This window comes from Mastigoproctus giganteus, chromosome 10 (genome assembly GCF_048544385.1).
Source record: "Mastigoproctus giganteus isolate SK-2022 chromosome 10, ASM4854438v1, whole genome shotgun sequence".
NCBI lineage: Eukaryota > Metazoa > Arthropoda > Arachnida > Uropygi > Thelyphonidae > Mastigoproctus > Mastigoproctus giganteus.
The window spans coordinates 151511594-151538153 of NC_143584.1; the positions used below are offsets into that span (position 1 = coordinate 151511594).

General features: G+C 38.9%; 1 protein-coding gene across 1 annotated transcript in view; it reads left to right on the plus strand.

Moving 5' to 3' along the window:
- Positions 1–204: 204 nt before the first annotated feature.
- Positions 205–26560, plus strand: part of LOC150079383 (5'-AMP-activated protein kinase subunit gamma-1-like) — a 383429-nt gene continuing 357073 nt past the window's right edge. Inside the window, exon 1 of the mRNA XM_090383409.1 lies at positions 205–439. The gene's annotated coding sequence lies outside the window, so the exon portion shown is untranslated. The remainder of the gene's footprint in view (positions 440–26560) is intronic.

Below are 26560 nucleotides of genomic sequence, written 5' to 3' on the forward strand. Positions count from 1 at the left end.
TTTTCCAGGATAAACGGACTACTAAGATACTTTGAAATGTCGATAATGTAGAGGTAACATTTAAAGAATTAAAATACTATTTCTCGAACACAGTGCATTGACATTTTAATGATTAAAATTATTCTCCGGGCCAACAGAGGGCGCTAGCGTTAGTCCAATGCAGAGATGAGGCGCGAGGAGCAAACCCGTACTTCACAAAGCATGTACGAGTATACGAGGTGGTACCCAGTTATATATGGATGGATATCTTACATCCGCGTGAGAAAGCAACACAAATTTATGTGTCAGGAAGCTCAATACATGTGTAAATAGCACGAATTCTGCACATTTTAAAGGGCATTATAAAGACGACATTGCCTAAGAAACAGAAAGCATCTCTGCACTGACAGACAGTGGTGCACTACAGAGTGCAGTAACTTTTAGCACTGCAGAAGTTTGGGTGAGTGGCCCCAATTTTTGTTCTACTCAATAATGTTATGCTATACTGTATAATATTCTCTATCGACTATATTATACAATATACTAGATAATAGTATTTAAGATATTGCAATAAAAAAAAGTTGCAGTTTTTACAAAATAATCTAAATATATTCGAGGAAGGAGCTTTTTTACTGAAAGAATCCTTTTCTTCTATTTGTTGTAATATTTTATTTATTAATATATTATTATTATTTTTACTGTAAATATCCTACATTACACTTTTCAGACTTAACGAATGGTGGCGCATTTGTAGTTTCATTTACGTGATATTTCTCATTTTAATGTTGAATTATAGATAAATCTGTCTTCTGCGATTTTCAATTCACTGTCAGTTTCGTATTCTCTTAAAAATTAGAATATTTGTGTCTTTCCAGCATATGAATGACATCCTGAGGATATTATTCTTATTTATTGACATTTTAATAATTAAAATTTATAGACATTTTAATGATTAGATTTAACCTTACTTTGGTTTAAATGTGTTTACAATAATAATAAGAACAGAATTATAAAATATAATTTAAGGAAAATGTGAAATGCAACTGGCCTAAAATGTGTAAAGAAGTATTTTCTTAATTTTTTACCAAGAAAAGTTAAATTCATTTCCCCCTCCCCTCCCCTTTTTGTGATAATGGATAAATTCTAAATGGATTAGGAATCGGAGATATTTGGTAACTGGCTATTTACTAGTAGAACGCTCCTGAGCAAATATTTGACTTATATCACCTGTCTCAAACATAATATTGTTGCATTGCTATAGTCTACCACAATATTTTACCTTGCAGAATTTAGACCGGTGAGTAGATACCTATACTTAATAAACTTGTATACCTGGACACGGATTTTTATGGAAAAGAAAACTGGACAGTTATTTAGGAATGTATATCGATTACACCGGAAGGATGTATACTGGAGTTGTCGCTTCCGTCTTACTGGCGTCATTAAGGAAGCCAGGGCATACAAGCCATGTGCCTATAGTAAATGCACGTGTAGAGCTCCAGTATAAAAAAAAAAAAAAATTTAAAGTGTGAGAAAAGTTACACCAAAATTGATACAATTTTTTTTTTTTTTAATTGATTTACAGAAATAAATTCAAGTCTAGGAAGTGGAGATATTTCTAGAATATGGCAGTTTGAATGTGCGAAGTTAGTGTGGGTATTAATTTTTTAGTTATGTTCAGAGTAGCGCGACACATTATATATTAGGTGTATTTTATGCGTCAACGCGACCAAGGTTATGAGGCGTCAGTATATTGTGTTTGTAGTTGCGTGTATTCTTCTATTGGTTTGCCGTTTCCTGAACGAAAAGCCCGAGTTTTCGGGAGAATAAACCATACAATCATCACCTGAGACCGACTAATTCAGCCACGTTTTGAAAAAAGCTCATAAAAATTCCTCACGTCGTTGACTGGATCCGATGTGGGAGGACGGTGATTATACTCCCTGTGCTACCGCAAGCGCTGTACATTATTTATGCTAATATACTTTACTTATATACAATATACTTATACATATAAAATAAACTTAACTTATACAATATACAATTTTATTGTATACAATATACTTTACTTATACAATATACAATTTTATTGTATACAATATACTTTACTTATACAATACTGTATACTTAATATACAATATACTTTACTGCTAATCTGATATTTTGGCATGGTATTTGGTATGGTAGTATACGTGTTTGAGTTGACTGTGGGTCCAGCCCACTTGATTGATGAATATGGCGATGGCCTTGTATTCTGTCTACTTCGTAAACTCCTTTGACCTTATGTGGCTGTACAGGGTGTATAAACATAAAATTTATTTATTAATTTATTTATATATAGGTTAATGGTAGTGACAGAAACAAACGACTGTTTCAGTCGTATGGGCGGAGTACTTCGCTCTTGATTTTAAATCTTAACAACCATACAGAAATAGTCAATAGTAACTTAAATTCATCTTGTGCAATTAAATCCACGATCACCAACCTCATGGACACACTGTTCAGAATTGAAGGTACCTTAAGCAACAAAGAGCAACTGGATATTATAAGCTATGTTAGTGTCAGACGGCACCTGGGATTTGTTCGCTGCATCGAGGACAGTACATTATCAAGCCAGAGACTTGAAAGTGTATGGGCCATGTCTGTACAGTGTGATGTGTTGTGCATATTGTTTGGCCGGCATATTGGCCGCCAGGCCCCTAATGGAGCCCGACGTTGCCCATACCTCGCCACGTGGAGGCTAGCCGGCTGTGTCCAGTATCGAGTTGCTCTGGCAGGTCCTGCCACCTAGTTTCCTGGGATTTCAGTGGCTAGGGCCTATAAAAAAAAATAAAAAATAATAATTAATTAATAAAAAAATAATAAAATAATAATAAAAAAATTCACACGTTTGACGTAAATGCTTAATGAGATTGCTGTTAGGAAATCGCTGGTTGGGGTTGAACGCCAGAGAAATGTGTTAAAAGGCCTAATAGGTCGGGCAAAATTTTGAATTTTTTAAATTTAGACTTGTGGGCTATACGCTAGATGAAAGATAATAGTGGGGGGGAGGCTGAAGACTGGGGGGGTAGAAGTGGAAGTAAGGGATCGATAGAAGAGATGACCTCTGCTAGGCAGTGTGGCATGCCCATGCCACACTGCCTAGCAGAGTGAAGTTTGGGTGGCAGGAAGGAAGTTTGGATGGCAGGTGGGGGAGGCGCCAGAAAGTTACCTCCCCCTGCCAGGGATAGGGGTTGGAAGAAGGTTGGGCTAGGTGTCCAGACTGGGTCGCCGTATGGCTTAGGCAGCGATCAGCTGCTGTTCTGGTCTTCGTTCCAATATCTTGGTTGTCCTTTCCTTGTGGTGCTGGTCAGTTTGTCACATCCAAGTGTTTGGTCAAGTATGATTGTCGTTTCCTTGGGATTAATTTCCTTTTGTCTTACCTCTGGTTTAAGTCAGGTGTGCAGTGCCGGTTGTCAGTAATTGTTGTGATCAGTTGTGGTTGTTGAGTCAACTATTGGGTTAGGAGGAAGCTGTTTGTGGTCGCTGTATATTGTGTTCCTCGACATTAAGGCGACCTTTGACAATCTGTCCACCCATGCGTTATGTGCCATGCTGTGCAACTACTTCAAAACCTGTGGTCACATTCTAATTCTCCTTAGGAAACTCCTTCAGTCCAGGACCCTATGCATTCTCTGTTCCAGAGGGCTCCCCCAAGGGGGCGTTCTCTCTGCCGCATCTTTAGAACCCTTCCTAGCAAACCATGCAATTTTACCACTTACGCAGATGACATTAAGTTCTTCATCACAAAATGCCCCCAGTCTCTCCAGTCTATTACTGTGAGCTCCAACCGACAGCTACATGAACTGGAAAATTACCTTAATGTGATTGGGCTCTCCATTAACAAAGAGAAAACTTCACAACTCTCTATCACCAAGAAGAAAAATACCAACGATGTGAACATCATTATAGCGAACTCCCCAGTTAAAAAAAGTCGCCCAACATAAGGATTTGGGCGTCACCTGGGACAAAGACCTCACCTCCTTGCCTCACTTTAATGCCACTCGAATGAAAACATATTCGGCTTTATGGGCAGCAAAGCAGGAGATCTCCAACTTTCATAACCCGGACCTTATCATCAAATACATTCTTCGATGCATAATCCCAATTCCTTTGTATGCCACGACTATATGGTCCTCAGCACCCTCATCATACCAAGCCAGGTTCCTTTCCCTGGAATACTGGGTTTTGAAATGGCTAAATAGGGTTGCCGGGCTAACACCTACAATCTCAAAATCTGTTCTGGTCACCAAGCTTAATACGCTTCCTTGGAGGTATCACTTCATCTCTAGGAACCTTCTTGCTCTCGCTCAGCTTCTGTCCGGAAAACTGAGCTCACCTGATATATGGGATATCATCGCCAGACCGTCAGACAGGAGATGTCAGATTAACACATCCCCATACAGATCGAAACTGCGTAGCATGTCCTCCCTGGACAACATGTTTCCACATAACTCCTTCCAAATATTGAATAGATTAGCCATAGATGTTGAGAAGCTTTGCAAGGACAGAACCTAGAGATCTTCCATTCTTGCAGACATGTATGCCCTCGTCATGCTCTAGGTGGACTCTCTGAGATGCCGCGCTATCCATGCTCTGCTGTATCTGTATGTACTTTTATATGTTGTATCTTTATGTTTATGTATCTTCACCAGAGACTGTTTAAGGCCGTGTATTGTATCTGGGCTCTGTACACAATGCATTTATCTGTCATTTATATTTAATCTCTGTATGTAACTCGTGTCCTCTAGCTGCATAGGGACATTTCTTCGGAAACAAATTGATATTAATAATAATAAATGAAAATTGCACCTTTTATAGGTGCAAGTTCTCTGATGATGGGAATGTATAAATATTCTTGAAATGTTAATTATAATAAATATGCAGTTTAATTTTATAACGTCGTGTATATAGTTATTCCTCGTTCCAAACAAGTTCTAATACCTGTATTACGTCTTGAATTACATTTATTACTATTGTTCTTTGAATAATCTTTTTTATATTTTATTTTTGATTTCAGCAGTTCACATTCTTCAAATTTAAGTAGTAATTTCTTTACAACTTTGAGTTCTACATTGCTTGCTGTGGGCGCAGTTATATTATAAAATTTTACTGGGGAATCAGTGTGACAGTTCAAAGTACTATTTGTGATCATGTGGTGGAAGTGGATGGGCGCTGTACGAGTTAACTGTTTATTCTCAGACGTGTAATACTTTTTCTTGACCTTAAACGTCTGTCGTCGAAAGCTAGAGCGACAAGCAGTGGGGACGTTGCTCTAAGTGTCGTAGAACTTGCAGCCATTATCCGACGTTGGCAGCTGCTAGCCAAAAAGAATCGAATAATGAGTTGGATGTCCCTGAACCCGCTGAAATTTCATGTAATTGTTTCGTATTCAGAGGTACTTAACTGTAATTATGCAGGACTGATGAGTCTGTAGAGCTTAATGCTGAACAGAAAGATCGAAAAGGAGCCAATTCCATTTTGTTCAAATGCTTAACTTTCAAATGCACCACCAAAAATCAAAATTTTTAAAGAATGAAGACATGATCCTCTTTGATGAACGTAGTCTCTAAAGCAAAGGTGATCAACTTTAAAAAAATAAATAAACCTTTGAAGAATCAAATTCTCCATGGTATGAAGTGTAGCACAAGTAAAAACCACATTGCTGAAGAAATTTCCATTTCTTAATATTATTATTAAAATCTATTAAATGTAGTTGCAAAGTATAATAATAATAATAATATACACCAGAAGTATAATAAACATACAAGCCTCATAATGTCTAGCTCGATTCTTGCATGTCACTTACAGATGATGTTGTTTGAGAGCTATTGGCGCAAGTGCAGCTTAGGCGCCTATAATGCGCCTTCTGCAGATGAAACCAACTCTTTCCACTAACTGAAGAAATCCCTTTCCCTTGCAGGCAAAGAAGAGAAATACTTCCCTTTACTGCAGGAACTTTTTATGGATTTTTTAATACCGCGGTGGATTTGGTCTGGGATGAAAGATGCGTGGTTTTTCATCACGCGAAGCAGACAACTGACAATATAAAATAAACGAAGTTGACGAATATTTGCGCCTCATGGCCTTAGTTTCTTCTGTTCCACAACCCAATACCAGTCTGGAGTAAACGGAGAGTATAACTGCAATGTCTCAAAGTGCTTAGTTTACTTCCAGAAACAAAAAATGGATTTACAAAAAGAATAAAATTATTCTTATCTTGTTAAAAGTCCTGAAACCTTTCTTCAAAATTTATTTCTCAGCAAGAAACTGAAGTCTGGTCTTTCTTTAAAGAACTTCCTACTATTAACGGGTTAAAATCCTTCAGCAGTCCAATTTAGCTGCTTCAAAGATAGCTTCAGAAAGTCGAAGTTCAGATGTCAGTTTGAATCATGCTCACTAAAGTGTGGTACACATTACCTTGGAAGCGAGTATTAAGAACTTTAAGGTGTTCGGCAAAGTCATTTAAAAAGAATCAGCTCTAAGCGAGCAGTTACCGTTTCTTATTAATTTACGTTCTTCTTCCAGGTCCTGAATTCCTTCCAGAGTAACTGAATTCTTCAGTTTCCAAGTCTTTCAAGTGACTTGCCGTCACCTGACCACCTAAAATCATGGCGAAGAAATGTTTCACCAAATTTAGAAATTTCTCTCTCACAAAGAAGTTCTGAACAAGATCCAGTCTCTGCCTGGATCACCAAAGTGCTCCAATTCCGGGTTTCAACACACGTACACCGTTATGTAACCCAATATTATTTATATGTATTTTTCTTTTAAAGAAAACGTTTCTGGGAAACTTACACACAGCTTGCATTTTTACCAGTCATTCTTAGCGAACTATCAATGCAAATGCTGTCCAATTTTGACCAGTATAAGTTAACCCTTATCACGTTTACATTTTCAGCACTTTTTTTTATAATTTTCCGGATAAGTCAGCACCTTTAGTGCCAGATGTTTCGAAGTCTCTTAGTTCTTCCTCAAAACAATGAGTTTACAGTTCTTAAAGAAATGCTTAACTGGGCAACATTTGTAAAAATCACAGATGTCAACTGTGAAAGTCACAGAGCGAATGAAAATTCGATTTATTCTGTCATTCTTCTTTTTTCGAGATAAAACGATTTCATTTATGGGAGCACTCACTTTTGAACCCTTTCTACTACTTTTGTAAATATTTTTAAAAGTTCTTTAATTATTCAAATTGTCCTTTCTAATCATAATTCCATTATTTTTATAAAATTCTTCGCTCATTGCAATACCCAAGTAGCTTAATTACAGAAACCCGAATTGGAATGAAAATCTTTTATGACTTTGAGACAGCTTATATATTTTGCTCATTCATAAGAGGGGTCATAAAATATTTACGACCTAGTATTAAACCTACGTATGTTAATCAGCTAATTCAGGTAATTTTCATTCAATACTTTGGAAGGTGAACAGCTGAAAATGCATACAAGATTAAATAACGTTAAATGTTCACGAGTGGACAATATGACAGATGTTACTTTTTCCTGGAAGAATTTTTTCACTAGGATAAAAATTGGAAAAATTATGCGAGTAATTATGGTGGGCTTATCTGGCCTGGAGACAGAAGTCGACAGACAAGAGTAACCAGTACACACACGACGTGAAATTTGTGTAATAACAAATTAATTGGCTAAACTTCGAAATGGAGGAGGCTGTCAGCTTTCGAAACATGCAACAGCTGGACTACAGTTCCGTTTCCTAGACTCCACCACGTGGCAGTAAGTTGTTTTGTGGTTGGAGATCCTGACAAAAAAGAATCAAGACTTCGATGTTACACCAACTGACGTTTTAGCTTTCATAATAAGCCCTAAGGCTGCTAAGAACATGAGGAGTTAGTTTATTGTGTCTGTAAATTGTGTTTCTTCAACGAGTGAAAGTTAATGCTGTAAAGCACAGTATATAAAAACCATGCTAAATCATTTGACTACATCGTATTACAATACTTAAGTAGAGGTATAATTTATGAATATTCGCATTTTTCGATAGACTATATGTAAATTTCTGCTGGCTAGCTGTTGCAACAGTTGCGATTGTGCCATGAGAATACCTAAAACCCTCTGCTATTGGCTGTAAATTAGCAGGTATATGTTTAGCAGACTCAGTACACACCTAGTCATAGATTCTTTTTGTGTTCGAATGCGAAGAGAATTGGAAATTTGCCAGGCTTTTGACTGTCTTATCAGCATATTATTTTTAAGCTTTTAGACTGTACTAATATGCTGAATTAAACGCTAGAAAGAGTACTTTAAATTGGTTCAAAACAAAACAAAAAAAATTGTACAGAAGACTTCTTAATAAGAGGACTTCGTAAAGAATCAATCCAGATTTCTTCAAAAGGTATATACTACAGAAATTTTCACGTAGAGGTAACAACACTGAGAAACCACTCCACTTAATTATCTTTACAGTTTCTGTACTAACCTAAAACACAAGTGAGAAAATAAACTGTAAGATATAAAAAGCTGTTTTCTCAAATTATCAATGGGATGCCAAAGTCAGTAGATAGCGCTCATGAGGCATGATATAAGAATTAAAGAAATAGCATCGTCACGATGTATAGTGCGGTTTATTCTGATCTGATGCCCTTTTGCAAAGAAACTAAAATCTAGCGCAGTCAACAGAACCACCATTATGACTTCTGCTAACGTTCTGTGCTTGAGTTAAACTGTTAGAAGTATCCTCTTGGAGAAATGTGGCAGCTGACCACAGAAGTCCATAAGCAGCAAAGCCTGCCATGTCATAGCCAAATGTATACGGGGTGTGCTTAGTTCGTTCTTCACCGCACGTGCTTTTGACAGTTTGTTGCGTATTCGCACTCTACGACATTCTTCTTCTTTAAATAAAATAGTTCACTGTCATTTCAGAAGTACACAGAGGTGTTTTTAGACTAAGTCTAGGACGGGGAACAACTTTTCCATTGAGACAAAAGCAGTTGATTGGGCAAAATTTAAATTTAGAAATCGTAAAATCTAAATGGTAATTTTTTTTCTTGCTTATTTATTTAAAAAATAACAATAAACTTTATGTTTGTATTTTAATATCTTTTGGTGAGTTGCTTGTTATACTGATGCAACTACTTTAGCAGCGTTGGAAGATAGAAAGGTGGTGGAGTGTGTGTGTGTGTGGAGGGGGGGGTTAAAGTCCCACCATGACTGCTTCACTGAGGCCTTAATTTCCACATGGCCTACAAGAAAGCGTTTTAGGGTTTCTGCAAGTGAACTATTAGTGAGTTAACGTCATACTGAAAGAGCCAATCCCTTCGTAAGAGAAAAAGGGGACGAAAGTAATTCTTTGTTTTCGCTAACTGAACTACTCTTAGGAAGTTCTAACTTAGTTTTGTTTGTCATCGCAAATGTAACACTTTGTAACACCTACGATCTATGCCAGACTGATGCAGTCTCTCAAGGTTAACAACTGTAGTGTTTGCCATTGTATGGCGCCATTACGCCTTGGGGAAATAGGTCATTACTGATGTTGTTTCTATGGCAACTGCTGTTCACCGCTCCCGGTGTCCTGAAACTAGTCTCTCTCTCTCTCTCTCTCTCTCTCTCTCTCTCTCTCTCTCTCTCTCTCTCTCTCTCTCTCTCTCTCGCGCGCGCGTCGTGTTCGTATGTAGCTGCTAAGATCTCCAAGTTCAGAATATCGTTACCAAAAACCACATACGGATATTTATTACAATTGGAACAATGTTAGATTTAAAGAAATGGTATTCCGTTCTTCAGTGGACCGATATGAAATTACCAACTGATTATTAGAGACTCCACTTTTCAACTTTAATTAAGATAAATATATTTCTGTGTCCACCATATTTCATTCTTTAAATAAAAAGAAAATTGCTAAACTATTTCGTTTTACGTGTATCGGTTATATAATTATTTGTATCCAGAACTCTGGCAAGTTGCCTTCAGATTAAATTTATAACCAGTGCCGCTCACAACCAGATCTACAGTCTTATTGGCACCTGGGACCATATAAATCAATGCTCTTGATTGGCCTGGCATCTCAAATACTCCATGGTCAAGCTCTAAGAGAGTGAGAGAAAGAATGAGGTGGAATATTAACATCATTACCTAGGTCGTTGATAAATGCAAAATAGTGTCCGCAGATATGGAAACGTGCCAGCTTAATACGATTCGATATCTCCTTTTTATTTTGGTAATGTCAAGGTCGCACGTTGCTATTAAGTTTGGTATAGCAACTTTAAGGTTACAATTTCTTGTTAGGGAAAAGAGAGGAGAGAAGGGGAATGTTATAACTAAGAAGCAGATGTTGGTGTATGGATAAATATTTCATTTTTAATTGCTTATTTAAATGATTCATTATTAACAAGCAAATGGCAAATAAAATGTTACTGGATTAATAGTAAAATCATTGAAAATGATCTAATCGAAAAATTAGGCAGGAATAAGCCGTAATAAGACTGAACAGCCAAACCTGTGTAGGGCGAGGAAGATTCCAACGAGGGAAAATCCAGTCAGGAAATCTTCTTATTTGGTTGTTGCAGTGTGACCACGGGTCTGCTGATGATCAGGTGACTGAGGATAAACCCAGAGAAACCGGGAATTTCAGTCATTTCTGTGAAGGCTAGGATGGATATGTTGAATTTCATTTTATTTCCTGTCGTATGCAGACAACCTTAAAAGCGATCAGAAAAGGGCGAGAGTTAGGAAAGCTTCAGTTGTGTAAAGAAAAAGGACTTGATCGGATAGCAATCATGAAATATTCTTAGTAGATATTTGACCGAGTTTTTCAAAGGTTGGTGCAATACTCAAAAACAAAAAAAAATTACATCCATTTGACTTAAAAGCAGAATAACATTCCAAGGAACTTTTTCTTGTCCCTCCTCCTTTTTTTTTTACACTGTGGTCAGATACGGAAGCGAGTTCTGGTGAATATGTGGTTAAAATAGTAGAATAAATTATTTTGTTGAATGCATGAAGGTATCGTATGATAATTCTTGGTTAGATAGATTTCTTATTCGCAAACCGGAAATCTCTAAATCTGTTCAGTCTTTAGGACTTTGTAATTCGAAAACTAATTTAATAATTTTAAGCGTAATATGGAAAATTAAATATTATTATCTTGATACATTCTATTAAAAATAATTATTAAATAAACGTTAAAACTGGCGCCTAGACTTTTGCTGAAACGGGAAAGAAAAAAAAAAGCTTGTGTGTTCTGTAATTCTTTCCCCCTAAATTTGGGTTCATAGTCCCTAGTTCTAGTATAATTCTCGGAGAGGCTCCCTTCTCGAAACTTTACAGACCTCTCCTCTAAGACACCTATTCACGTATTCAATGTCCTTCCTGATATGGGTACTCTTTTGGCCCACAAGGACATCATGGGTCCACTTATCGTCTGTGCGTGTATTTGCATGATGACCTTCGTGTCTACCTGGATCACAACCCTAACTTCTTTCCTCCTCAACCGCTTTTAATTCAACTTCCCTAATACTCAAGTTGCTTTGGGATCACTATTTGCCAAGTGTACCTTGCATTCTGCTAAATTAAAACAAAATATTCATTTATTGGAACATTGGCGAAGCCCATCTAAGTCATCCTGAGGAGTTCTGTCTGGTGTTGGTCACCTAGCAATCTCTATCTTCCATCTGCAAAGTTTGCATAAAGCCATGTCCTTGCTCAGATTATGAAGAGTGGGTGCGAGAAGAGTACATGTGAACAGGCGAAGTTTTTACTGCTCCAGCAAATGGAGAAGTTTTTGCTTTTTTTATTGACTTAAATTGGCATATTAATTTATTTTTTAGAGTTGCTTTATATTCCTAGTAACAATACTTTAGTTAAAATTGAATTTAGATAGAGATTTTGTAGGTTATTACTTAGTATCGGTAAGGGTATCAAATCCACGTGTGGACAGGTTTTGCAGCTCCCGCGAACGAAAATGTTTTTAATTATATTTAGCTGCTTTATTGACTTAATTGTTAGATTAAATTATTTTCTATAAGTAGCTTAGAGACCTAGTCAAGCCCCGTGGTTTATTTTGAATTTAGATAGTGCGATTTGGAAAGTAAATAATACCTCGTGTCCGTAGATTAACCGTACCGCCATTGTTATACACTACAAGTCTACAACTATACCCCGAACTAGATAGCGAGTATCAATTAATCAGTAAAATTTATTAATGTTATTAAATTTCATTGTCAATTGAATTGTACTTTAACTAAATAAATATACCGACCTACTTTTTACAAACGTAGCATCATAAATTAATACATATAAGTTGACAGGGGATAAGAAATTCATATAACGTAACTCGGAGATAATATTCGATACCGAATTACATATATACAGGGTGTCTCAAAAATATTGGTACAAACGTTTAGGGGAGGTAGGTAACATCTAAAGGAATGTGAATCGCATAGGAACCCATAACCGGAAACATCACTGTAAGTCGGTACACGGCGCTGTTCATCAGTTCGCGAGAGGGAAAATTTCTGGTTTACTCATTCAAGCAGTAGTCGCCGCACGAAGAGCATGCATCGATATACGAACTGTGAGTTGGCAGACATGCACCTAGTGTATGGATTAGCAGAGGGCAATGGACGAGCCGCTCACCGAATTTATGGAGAACGCTTCCCAGACAGACAGACATGTACCGAACCACCGTTTGTTTGCGCGTGTGCATCAAAATTTGTGCGATTATGGGTCACTTAGAGGTAACAGGAGTAGTGCGGGCAGACCACGTTCGACACGAACACCCGCCATGGAAGAAAGTGTGTTGAATGCCATCCAGAATAATCCTACTACCAGCATACGTGCCGTTGCCTCTGCCTTAGGAGTGTCTCGTTGCAGTGTACAGCGTGTCTGCACGACGATTCCTTACACCCCTTTCATCTCCAAAGGGTTCAGTTACCGCTACCCCAAGATCATCCTGCATGTGTGGCTTTTGCGCAGTGGTTTCTCCAAGGAAGTGTTTAAGACTTGAATTTTCCAGCCTATGTTTTGTTAACAGATGAGGCTTATTCCACTCGGGAAGGCTTATTCAATCAGCACAATGCTCATGTGTGGGCTCACGACAACTCACACCGGTGTGCGCCCCCATGCGGCACAACATCGCTTCGCAATAAATGTGTGGGCAGGTATGGTCGGTGACTGCTTAGTCGGCCATGCCTGTTACCATCCCGCATGAACTCCGCTAAATATCGGATCTTTCTTGAACAAGTTCTACCAAGGTTGCTTGACGATGTTCCAGCAAATGTGAGACGCAACATTTGGTTTCATCATGACGGGGCGCCTGCCCATTATGGAAGGTGTGTTCGTGACCATTTGAACAGGCGTTTTGGGCGTCGATGGATTGGCCGTGGTGGACCCGTTGCTTGGCCCCCACGCTCATCTGATTTATCGAGCCTTGATTTCTTTCTATCGTGTATGAATCGCCTGTGGAGACGGAAATGGATCTCGTGGCTAGACTCGTCTGCTCTGCTGCTACTGTCAAAGAAACTCCAGGTGTGTTCGACCTTGTCCGCCAATCCATGCTTCGAGCATCTGTTGTAACATCATGAAATGCATCCATTTCGTACTCCATTGTTAATATTATGTCAAATAAATGTTTGCCACTAATTACTGTCTTGTGTCATTTCTGCTTCTTGTGCCTCTGCTACTATTTTCCCGTGACGTTTCCGGTTATGGGTTCCTATGTGATTCACATTCCTTTAGATGTTACCTACCTCCCGTAAACGTTTGTAGCAAGATTTTTGAGACACCGTGTATCCATTGGGATATACGTTTATGGTTCTATTTTGTATTGAACTTGAATAGAAATCATGACTCAGACCAGAGCAGCAAAGCAAAAGGCTCAAACTAGTGGAAGTGCTGTGGCTCAGGGAAGAACTGAGGGGGGCGGTTGTCCTCTGAATCAGTCTATTGAAATGCACTGCTTGTTTGATATTTGTGGAAAAATCAGGAACGGGACATGATATTGCCAAGGGGAATGTCTTTGTGTGTGTGCGCGCGATGTAAGGAGTGCGATGAAATCAGGCGCTAACTCGGCATTGCTATGGACTTATATGAAAGCTTGAAGGACAGGGTGGATGCCCTCGAAGGATTTAAATTGAGGGCCCCATCAAGCTCTCAGCTGCCCACATCAATGCCACAGCTTGCACTTGAACATCACGCAACACACCGGCAACCCCCAAGGCAGAATGCGCTGGTCCCAAAGGAACTAGTAGTTGTAGGTGACTCTATTGTCAAGGGAAACGGGAAACATATTGTGCAAAAAGGATAGATGGAACAGGACCAGGGTATGTCTGCCAGGGGGCAAAGGTTGATGACGTTGTACGGCAGATATCATCCTTTAAGGGCACAAAGGGTGATATTGTTATACACTTTGGCACTAATGATATTAAGAGTAGGAGACCGGCAGAATTACTTAACAAGTACAAGACAATGCTGAAAAAAAGCCGTGAGTTAGGGTTGAAAAGTGTCTGCCATTCTGCCCAGACACGATAGGAGGGAGTATATGATCTTATCGATCAATTCGGCCCTGTAAAGATTGTGCAAGGCTCAAGGGGTAGAATTTTTTTTCAGCCTGGTCTGTACTTGTTAACAGGAGAGATTGCTTCTACAGGGATGGGATACACTTAAATAGAAAGGGTGCAAGAATATTTGCTGATGCTATCTAGGCAGAGTTAGGTGGGTCGGAAAACTGCCAGCTTGAGGGGATACACGGACTAATAGATTAGCAGTAGCCGCTGGCAGAGGTAAAAGTGATTCTTGCACTACTTCTATTGAAATGCAATTGAGCAACAGCTTGGAAAGCAAGGCAATGGGGATTTCCAGGACTGCTGGGAACCATAGTGGAACAAGTAAATACATGGGATGTGTTAGGGTAACTAAGAGTAGAAACAGGTGAATGTATACTTGCATGTACACCAATGCTAGGAGTATAGTTAATAAATTTGATGAGCTTGAAGTGCTAGTCAAGACTTCAAAGGCAGATATTGTTGGGACAGCAGAGACGTGGTGTCACACAGACATAAGCAGTGCAGAACCGGAATTTGGGGAGTACAATATATACAGAAAGGATAGCCAGGACAGGAAAGGAGGGGTTATGCTGTTAGTTAAGAAATGCATAAAATCTAAGGAAGTGCACCCAATTCATGTTGGTGGACAATGCAGTGTTGAGTCTGTTTGGTGTGACATAAGCACTGGGAAAGGAAAAACGAGAGTAGGTGTGTGTTATAGACCTGATGAGTATAATGAGCAATTGTGCAGAGAAATATAGTGGGCCAGTAAATCAGAATGTCTTCTAATGGGGGATTTTAATTTCCCGGATATTGATTGGAATTTGTGGATTGATCATTCACACACTAACAAGGCTTTTCTGGATTTATTGGATGATTTTTTTCTGCAGCAGTATGTTCGAGAGGCAAACAGAGAGGGCAATACCCTTGATCTGGTTATCAGCAGTGATCATTCGTGTATTAATAATCTGCAGATAAAGGAACCACTAGGTGGCAGTGATCACAGTGTGCTGAAGTGGGATTTACTCAAAGAGGTAACTACCATCAGGGGTAAAGGGAAGGGTTTTTGCTTTCATAAAGGTGACTACGGTGGTCACAGACAGTATTTAAATTCTATACGGTGGGACCAACTGATGATATTATCAACTCCAAATTCAAAATGAGAAGCAGTCAAAGACTAAATCTTGGAAGCTACTTGCCTTTTCATACCAACTAAGAAATATTGTTCAAGGCCTAAGTGGATGTCAGATGAACTAATTAGACATGTGACAGAGAAGAAAAATACATGGGATACATATAAATTAATGGGTGACATGGAAGCTTATGATAGATATAAGCTGGTCTGTAACCAAGTTGCAAAGGAGGTTAGGCAGGCGAAAGCAGATTACGAAAAATCTTTGGCAGAGGATCCTAAGAAAAACAGCAAAGAGTTATGTTAGTTTAACTTCTGTTCCAGGGAAATTAATGGAGGCACTGGTTAAAGAAGCATTGCAGGATCATCTAGACAAGACTTCAGTTATAGCTCGGACACAGCATGGGATTGTTAAGGGGAAGTCTTGTCTGACAAATTTGATTGGATACTATGATGTAGTCACAAAGGATAACTTTGATATCATATATTTGGATCTTAGAAAGGCCTTTGATACTGTTGCACATGGAAGACTGCTGTACAAATTGGAGCAGTGTGGCATTGGAGGCAAGTTGCTGCTATAGATAAAGGGATGGTTGAGTGGGAGAAGACAGAGAACGGTAATCAATGGACACTGCTCTTCGTGGACTAATGTTATTAGTAGAGTCCCCCAGGGTTCAGTGTTGGGTCTATTGTTGTTTTCTGTATTTATAAATGATATTGATGATGGTATATCAGGCTTAATATCCAAGTTTGCACACGATATGAAGGTTGGAAGAGTTGTTAATGTTACTAATGACAGTACACTGCTGCAACAGGATCTAGAAAAGTTGAGCAGATGGGCTGAGAGGTGGCAAATGAAGTTTAACATTGACAAATGTAAAGTACTTTGATATCATATGGGAAGCAGTAATCCCAGAGTAACGTATCAATTCTGTGGTACTACACTGACAGTGGTAGAGAATGAAAAGGACCTGGGGGTAATTGGGCAGGCAGATGTGAAGTTTTCTGAGCAGTGCAGACGGGCTGCAAGAGTAGCTCATGGTATCTTATCAGTGATATACAGGAATTTTTCTAGCAGGGATAAGGAGGTGATTATCCCCTTGTATAAGGCAATGGTCAGGACACACCTTGAGTACTGTATACAGGTCTGGAGGCCTCATTTTAAGAAGGATGTAGGGTTGGTGGAACGAGTACAGAGAAGGGCAACAAGATTAGTGAATGGAACAAAGGGTTACTCTTACGAAGAAAGTCTTAAGTTTTGCAAATTACAGTGTCTGGAGACTAGGCACCAGCGAGGTGATCTGATTGAGGTGTATAAAGCCTTGAATGGTTTGAGTTGTTGAAAAGGACCTGGGGTTAATTGGGCAGGCAGATGTGAAGTTTTCTGAGCAGTGCAGACGGTCAATATCCCATGGTCAATACGGATGGGATTATTCCTCTTGCTCAGAATAATCGTCTGAGAGGGCATAAATTCAAATTGAGGAAATACGGTTGTAGGATAGATGTGCGGAAGTTTGCCTTTAGCCAGCAGGTGGCTGATTGGTGGAACAAACTTCCATCTTTCATTGTAGAAGTTGATAGTTTAAATAGATTCAAGGTAGAACATGACAAACATTTTGGAGCGAGTGGATGGGTGAAATAAGGTTTTTTTTTTTTTTTTTGCTGATGCTATATAAGCTTGCTTTCTTGCATCATGTGCCTATGCTAATCTCGTTGTCAATTTCATTAAGAAAATTAGAAATGACAACGGTCCGAGCATCGATCCTTGAGAGACTATTTCTACTACGCCAAATCAGAACAGGAGCCATTAATCACAACCTGCTGCCTTCTTTTCTATAGTTATCCTGTAATCCATCTGATGATTTCATCCATAATCGTAATATATTCGCAGTTTATACATTGATCTCTCGTGCGATATGGGTCAAAATAGTTTTGAAGTTCAAATAAACAGTGTCGAAGTTATTTCCTATATCCTACTCATGAGTGTCTCTGCCAAAATACCTAAACAACTTAACGTTTTTCCCTTTGCTAAACGGTGAGTATCCTTCTGAATACCAGTTCTATCTAGGTGCCATTCTATTTCATTTATTTATTTATTCAATTTTAAACCATCGTCTCGCTCCGGACAGAAGATATTAATCAACGTCGCCATGATTTTCCTTATTCAAGTTAGAATGCTCATTTTGCTCTTAGAACCGACATTATGTATTGGCAATACATTGGCACCTCTCCAATCCACTGGAATCCCTCCCAAGTCCAACGACGCCCTTATAATAAACCTTAATGGTTCAATGAACTCTTTCACCGCATCCCTAAGAATTATTGGGTGTATGCCATATATCCCAGAAGCCGTACGTTTTTCTTTAGGCTAAAATGTTTTTTGTAAAACTTTCTTTAATTTCGATATTGCTAATTTCATACTGCTCAGCTTCACTTGTACGATTTCTCCTTGTCGTGAAGGGTCTGTCATCTATAAAAGTCGGTGCGAAGTACTCGAAGAAGGATTATTTCCAACCCGCGATCCAAATAGCATCTTAGCGATGGCAGTAAAGGAGTCCTTAGAGGGGAGTAACCTCGCGGGTAGCAGAGTGATTATAAGCAACTAGCCCTTACAAAGCTAGAAAAATGGGCCAGCCTCCATAAACTCCATATATCCACTGAGAAAACTACTTCAATTCTACTCAGAGGAACCCTTCAAATAATCAGGCCGCCGCAGATTAAAATTGCTGGTAGAACTATCAAACTGACAACTGAGATGAAGTACCTTGGGGTAATTCTCGACCCCAAGCTCACGTTTTACCCGCATATAGACTACCTTCATCGCAAAGTCAGGAACTACACGGCAATGGTAGTGAGGATCAGCAGGTCTGACTGGGGCCTGAATCGCCGCTCGCTGCACATGCTATACAAAGCTGTATTCATTCCCACTATAACCTACTGTGCAGGTGTCTGGTTTCATCGTGCACTCATTGTTCGTAACCAAAGGAAGCTCACCTCCATCCAGCGTAATATCCTTCTCATTATCACTCGTGCCTGCTGCACAGTAAGCAACCCAGCGCTCCAAGTCTTGGCAGGAGTTCTCCCTCTGGACCTGCATATAATTCGCAAAGGTGTGCACTACCGGCTCGCAAAGGGACTCCCTACCACCGTCCTGGATTTCACTACAAACCCAGCAAACACCATCAAAGAAGAAAAAAAACGCCTTGCAGTCTACCTTCTTAACGCCTGGCAAAACAGATGGAATACCACCCCCAAAGGTTCCATTACTAAAAAATTCTTACCTGAAATAGCCCAGATCTACCCTAAAGCTCCATCATGGTACAGTCCAGGGTTATATACCACTTTCCTGATTACAGGCCATGGATCTATAAATTACAAACTTGCCTCTATGAACATCGTGGATGATCCTCGCTGTCTTTGTGGTGAAAACGAAGACTGGGATCACCTATTCTATGTTTGCCCGCTCTACGAGGACCTGCGAACGTTGCTCATATCAAAAATACATGCCCTGCCTCGAGGAAATGAACATTTTCTGATCAATGAGGAAGACCAGTACCACGCTTTTTCTGCCTTCGCCCATGATCTCTTCACCAGAAGAAGATCACTGGTACAACGTCCTGGAACTGATGCACATTGATGAACACTCTTTCTCATGTACTGAGCATCTTCACCTAGATTGTGACCACTTCTAGCTACTGGACTTGACACTCAGGTCGCTTGAATTGTTTCATCCGTGTCTCTCTTGATACGTGATTGCCTTCCCACCCTCTCGAGGGGCCTCTTCTTCCACTTCCGCTTAGGTGAGAGAATTCCCACCCAACCTGTGGAGGATGCCTTCCCTTACATCCTCCGTCGCTCTGTCTATACCTCCTTTCCTTTACCCTCTCCAGTACATCCTGTACTCCCTGTACCCTATTATTTTATTTTATATATATATATATATATTTTTTTTTTTTTTTTTTACTTGGTCTCTTTCCAGGAAGCTCAGGTGACCTGGAGGAGACTAGCCAGAGAATTATGGGCAGCCTGGCTACCTCCTAGTGGTGTGTGCGGGCAACGTGGGGTCCCATCAGGGGCCCTGCGGCCAAAAGCCAGGACACCCAACAGAACCCAGCACAATACTTCATTTACAACACAAAAAATTTTTCTGGCTTTCACAGTGATACTGTTTGTCTCCACAGAGTATATATGGCGCAGATGTGGGAAACCACCGGAGGCGCCTTTCCCCCAAAACTATGCACACTATGCACACTATCCCCTCCTCACATCGGATGAAAAAGGTTCCGGTTGAAATCCCGTCAATGACGCGAGGAATTTTTAAGTGCTTTCTCAACTAGAAAAGGTATCCATAACTTTCTCTAGCTGACGGTGCGACAAATTAAAGTATACTGATGGCCAGATCGGATCTCTGAGAAAACAAGTTGATGTCCTAGAGCAAACTTGAACTCGACAGAGACTCAAGTGTCTAATTCTATAATGATCGACGCTCTCCCAGCCACAAGAGTGTCCAGCGAAAAATATTTTGGTTCTGCAGGGAGTGTCTTACTGGGGATTTAATTGCGAGGTAAACTGGAAGTATTTGCTTTGTAAAGACAGAACCGGTGTATGTGGGTATACCTGCCCGGCATAAATATTGATGATGTAACAAAGCAGCTACCAGTTCTGAAGGGGACTAAAAGGTGTGTGATTATCCATGTGGGAACTAATTATTTAACGCTTAAGGACCTGATGAATTGGTTATGAAACATAATCTTGTGACACGCTGGAAAAATATCACAAAATAGGACAAAATGTTCTTCTAAAAAAAAAAAAAAAAAAAAGTTCTGTCTGACATTATGGAGGGATTTAATGATGAAAGCATGTGGATTAATCACAGACTACTCAAATCTTAATGAGAAATTTTTTTCACTGCTTAGCCTGACCCAGTTAATAGACGGAATTTGTTTTGTAAAGATGGAATTCACTTGAACCGAGGTAGTGTGAGTTTTGTTAGTACCATTGAGAAGGCCTTAAAGTTTCCGGGGGAATGCCAGTTTTGGGAGCTTCATTTGAATGAGCTGTAAGAATGACTCAAGATAGTAGTATGGGCCTAAATTACTCTTCCCCACTGACAGAACTTTGTGCAACCTGAAACTACTTTTATGCACAGAAAAAGAAATTGAAATAAGTGAAAAAATCATCAGCAAGAAAATGTGCTTAAGTAGAAATAAGGCATGTATCATGGTTATAAAAAAAATACAATAAATTGCAAATTTTAGTTTTCTTATACACCGAGGACCGCTTTATTAGATACACCTAGCTAATAGCAAGTTGGTCTAAGTTTAGCTCCCAGAACAGCCAGGATTCTTTGTGACATACTCAACGAGTGTGCAACGTGTGTCACAGAGTTGCTGGTCCATATGGATTCTTCCCACAGTTGTTACAGATTGGATGGTTTCGGATCTCTGTTTCGAAGACTTCGTTACATCTCTTCATACGGGTGCTCAATTGGATGAAATCTGCTGACTGCGTAAGCCACTGCAGTAGATGAATTCACTCTCATTTCGCAGAACCCATTCTGCACAACTTTGGCTTTGTAACGTTATGCATTATTCTGTTAGAAGAGTCCATTCGATGATGCAGTCAAGTGGATATACTGCAGCCATGAAAGGATGCATCTAGTCAGAAACAATTTACAGTCAGTCTATGATATTCAAAGGTTGCCACACTGGTATCGACTGTCCCCCCCCCCCCCCCAAAAAAAAGCTCTCCACACCATTAATGCCATGACCAGCCAACATTGTTGTCACCTGGAAGAATAAGTTCATGAACATGTGCTGTTTTCTCCATATTCCTTCCTCCCATCAGAGTGAAATAGTCGGAAGTGGGATTCGCCAGATCTGGGAATTTGACGCTGTTTGCAATCCTCCAAGCGTTGTCGTTCCTGACTTCACTGTAACTGCACCGTCTTGTTTTGTGCTGACAAGAGTTGAACCCGGTTCAACCGTCGGCTGCAATATCCCACCCTTGACAAAGTATGACGAGTAGTCCATTCTGAAATTACTCTATGTTTATCACTATTGTAGTGGGTTGTTATTTGAGTGACTGTAGCCTTTCTGTTACCTTTCACAATTCTTGTTTGAATCTCGCATCAAAGAGAACTGTTTTCTGCAATTTGATTATTGGATCAATCTCTATACACCATAGACACAGTCAAACGTAAAAATTGCAGGATTGTAGTTTGCTGACTACAATTCCACGTTTAAAGTCACTTAAATCTTTCATTTTGCCCATTCTTACTTATCTGTACACCTGATGCTGTTAGTGAAGGAGCGTTATGATTCTTTAAAAAGATAGGTGTACCTAATAAAGTGGTCCCTAAGAGTATAGTAGCGCAGGAATATAGTAAATAAACTAAAATAATTTCAGGTTTTCATTAAGCCAACTAAAGCTGATTAATGGATACATGAATCCATCAGAGATACGACATGAATGATTTCATTATTAAAGGGGGAGAGAGTTGAACAGGAAGGTGTCATACTTCTTATTAAAAATCCCTAAAAGGGAAGAGGCTGTTCCAGAGTTAAACTAGTTCAGACGTACTTCGTCTGTGTGATGTGAGATTAATTGCAATAACGGTAGGATGAGAGTGGAAGTATGTTACTGGAGAATGGAAAAAAAATCTTAAGCAATTAGAATGGGCAACCAAGTATGACTGCTCATTTAATCTACCTCCTATAGACTGGAAATCGTGAACCGGAAATACACCACAGTTTCTTGAACCATCTGGATCCATATATTACTGAATGTTATAGAAAGTGCAATGGTCTCTTATATTCTCGACCTCGCCCTCACCAAGGACCCTAAATGCATCCAAAATTTGAAAGTGCATGAATCAATAGTGATAATAATTGCATAAAATGCTCATTGCATTCGTGTTCATTATTGGAAGTATACAAAGGATACATCCTGGAAGCCACGAGCTGATTGGTTTCACTGAAGAAGTTCCACAAAATAAAGATGGCAAACGGATTAACTGAGGAAAAGAAAAAAAAAAGTTTAGCGTAGTCGCAGATAAGCTCGTGCATGAAGCGCGTGGTTTAAGATAGGATCGGGACTAACTTGATAAAAAAAAAAAATAATAATGTCTTTAATATATCACAGCATGGATTCGTCAAAGAGAAGTGTCTTGCCCGACCATTCTGGTTACTTTATTCGACGGTTTCATGAAACAACTGGATGGTAGTAGTAATTTTATTAACGAGCGTTACGGTTCGAAAAACTTCCGTTTTTATCCTCGTATAAAATGGAGAAAATCGGGATTACTGGCGAGCTCTTCCGTTGAGTCAGTGGTTGATTGAAAGATAGGAAGACTGCAGTCAAAAACGGAACTTGTTCAGAGTGAACCATTGTAGTAGATAGAGCCCTTCGTGGATCAACGATGGAGGCCACTATTCTGTTTCTAATCTCAGTTTTTTTTTTAAAGATATAACTGTAATAAAATTAACGTTTTCCCAAAATTTTTAACATCCAGATCAAGCCAACTAACGGCACTGATTACACAGGAAATGTAAAATATGCGCTTTCATCGTCTCTATTTCAATCAATGGATTGCTCGAAGCATGCTGTCTATTACTTCTTATGCTTAGCCAGACACCGATAACTGTAACTTCAATGTCTTATTACATCATTGCACGATTTTAACGAGTTTTCTTTTGGATTAACGATGCCGAGAAGCTCAATGTCAGCTTTCTAGTTGGCTTAAGGCGACAAACCGCAAGAAAAGCAAAGCACGTCTACTGACCTTGACAGACAACCTCTCTGGTAAACATCTACTTAAATTTCATTTAACTGCCGCCGTGCATTTCTGGGGCATTTTAATTCGTAACACACTACGAATGTCAATTAGCCACAGTTATGCAATGAGTGTTTCCGCACCATTTGTGCGTTTGTTTCAGTCCATATTCATACAAGATTTACATACCGAATAGATGCTAAGAAACCGGAGAGATGTTCCAAGTCCAGCTGTATTATTACGTTTTATAAAAGGCTAAAAAGCCAGAGGAAAGGAAATGTAACCTCCATTGCCAAAAGTTCAAGGACAAGGTTCGTTATCGGAATCCTCGTCGCACAAAATTGAATACTTTCTTGGGCTTCGCTTGGCCAAGAAAGCACTAATTTTTTCTGAAATCTGGCACCACTAACTGATGGTAGACGGAAGATTTTTTGTCTAATATGTTACCGTATTTCGGATTGATGGTTTATCTGCTTATCAGCCAACATATCTAAATGGATCATTTAGATATCACCCTGATACAGTTTATCTAATATGTAATACATTTGCAAAATCAAAACAGCCATAGCAGAAACCTTTCTTAATGTTTTAGAGAATGATCGTGTTTACAAGAACTTTGCCAAAAACGTATGTAACCTGTGTCAAGACGTGTCTCTCTCTATTATCTGTCTTTCTTGAATATTATCAACGGCCAGAAATCTTATGGTTGATGAAAAGCTACAAACCAAAGTGATGATCTGCAGAAATGGTAAAATACTTGTTAACAATAACAAGTATTTTTGAATAAACATCAACGCTTTCAGTTCAAGCAGAATGAGAAGGTATCTGGACTTATTATTATTAATGGCTTGTTATTATTACAAATGTAAATTAAAATAAATTCAGAACAAAAGATTCAGGCGTACGCGAACTGTAACACGTTGCTATATAAAGGTTGGCAAAGGCCTCAGTTGTGCATGCAGTAAAAGAGAGCTAAGTTGGTAAAAAAATTCGTCGACCTCATGTAGTCGATCTCAAGTCACCACGAGCTTCCTCGGTATTGCACCTGACTTTCAGATAAACAGCACTACTACAGATGGAGAAGTTTTCTATCTTGGGGTTTTCTGGGGTTTCTATAGCTAAGAATGGGCATGTATTCTATAGTTGGATTTCCTTGTTTGCGGATGAAAATATTAACTCTCTGGAATTAAAAATAATACTATCATCTCCCAAGAAAAGCAATTTTTCGACACTTTCTTTTGGGAGCATTTAAAGGAATTACTGAGATGTATGCCAGTTAACAGTATGCAGGATTTGGTAGAAAAAATCATTAAAGTTAGCTAAGGACACAAAGGGGTACTCTTACCACGAAAAAACATCAGTTGATGGATCTGGAAACCTGCTAAGAGACCTGATTGAAGTGTTTGATGGATTGAGTAAAATAAGTGCTGATGGCATCCATAATCTTTCTCGGACAACAAACACACATGATGGGACATAAATTTTAAATTGAAAATGATGGCTGCAGGATAGGTGTGTGAAAGATTTGTTTTAACCCAGAGAGTAAGTGATAGTTGGAACAAACTTCTGTCTGGAGTTGTGAAAGTGGGTAGTTTGAATACGTTTAATGGATAAAATTAAACAGATTATTAGAGGGGACGGAAAGATGAGGTGGGATTGTTTTGTTTATTTAGTTTTATTTATTATATATATATATATATATATATATATTTTTTTTTTTTCCAATGATCAATTTTTGACTGATGCCATATAAGTTTGTTTATTAAACATGGCACATCGCTATTGCACACTCTGGGATGTTGCAGCATATGCAAGTTAGAAGTGAGAATGGCTTGACATGCTGCGGCCTGCTGCTCGATTTAGGCCATTTTGAACATTTGTCGGGTAAACGTATTATCATGAAGATATAGGGGCTGCATCCTGTTAGGTAGATTTTATTAAATTGGTTACACTGTACGTGGATATAGCGGATACGCCCTCAGGTGTATTAGGGGAGCATTTTCCCAAAAACAACGTGTCCTCACAGAGCAATACTGTTTATTCAGTTCGTAAGGATGTTCCACTAGCAGTTGTTTCATGCCATCATTATGTTCAATATTTCTAACAGCCAATATATGAATTACGCGGCTACATAAAATTATGTAAGAACTTTCTTCCAGTCCGTGGGGATAGTAAATGAAGATTTCTTCCTCAGGAGAGTAATAGTCGTCCGAAGAAATTGGACTAAAGGAGCTGGATTGGTGAATAATAGTTAGTTATATCGATAATTTTTTTCGACCTTTGACGCAATTTATATCACATGTATTCACAACAAGTAGACGGTACCATAGCATCACAGACTCACAATGAGATTCAGATCCACTAACTGGGCATCCCAAAAGAGAATAGTACTGCACCCTGTCTTCCTCCTTTCTCTCTTACTACCACGTTGTAACGGTGCACTGCTCTTGAAGGATCTACATATGGGCAAAAGTGTTCCGTATTGTAATTATGTTTATCAATTTTAAATAACATATTAAATTTAACTTTTTCTGTATAATTAATTAGTCTATTTGTCTTTCTGACTGTTGTAATGCTGAATTAATCACTCAATTATTGAAAGTTACTGAATCCTACAACAATATTTTTGCACCATGGACTGGGTCAAGATTCGGAAACCGAAAGAAACTAGGTTTGAATTTCTGTAGGTTGTAATTTTCAGAAATATGAAGGCGCCTAAGATTGTAGTTTGTAAACACATAACCTAGGAATTTATAACTAGATGGAAGAACGTTACATAAAACACTCAGAAAGAGTCGTGTTTGCTGTATAGCGAAGTTCTCAAGGCCCTTATCGAATTCCAAGATGTCGATCTTTTTCCTGCTCTAAAACAATAACAATTTTTCACCTGCCTACAATTTGTAGGAAGAAGGTATAGTATCTACTTGCATATCACCTGCCTCGTTGTAACCAAGCCATCCATGCATGGCTGCAATTCAAATGGACGGTACCTAATATTTTATCAGTATTTTTATCTTTCATTGTCTCAGTGTCTGCTACCTATTATTGTGATCTGGCTGTAGACGGAAATTATAAATCACTAAGAATAAATAACAAAAAAGGAGACGAAGTAATCTGATATATATATTTAATATTT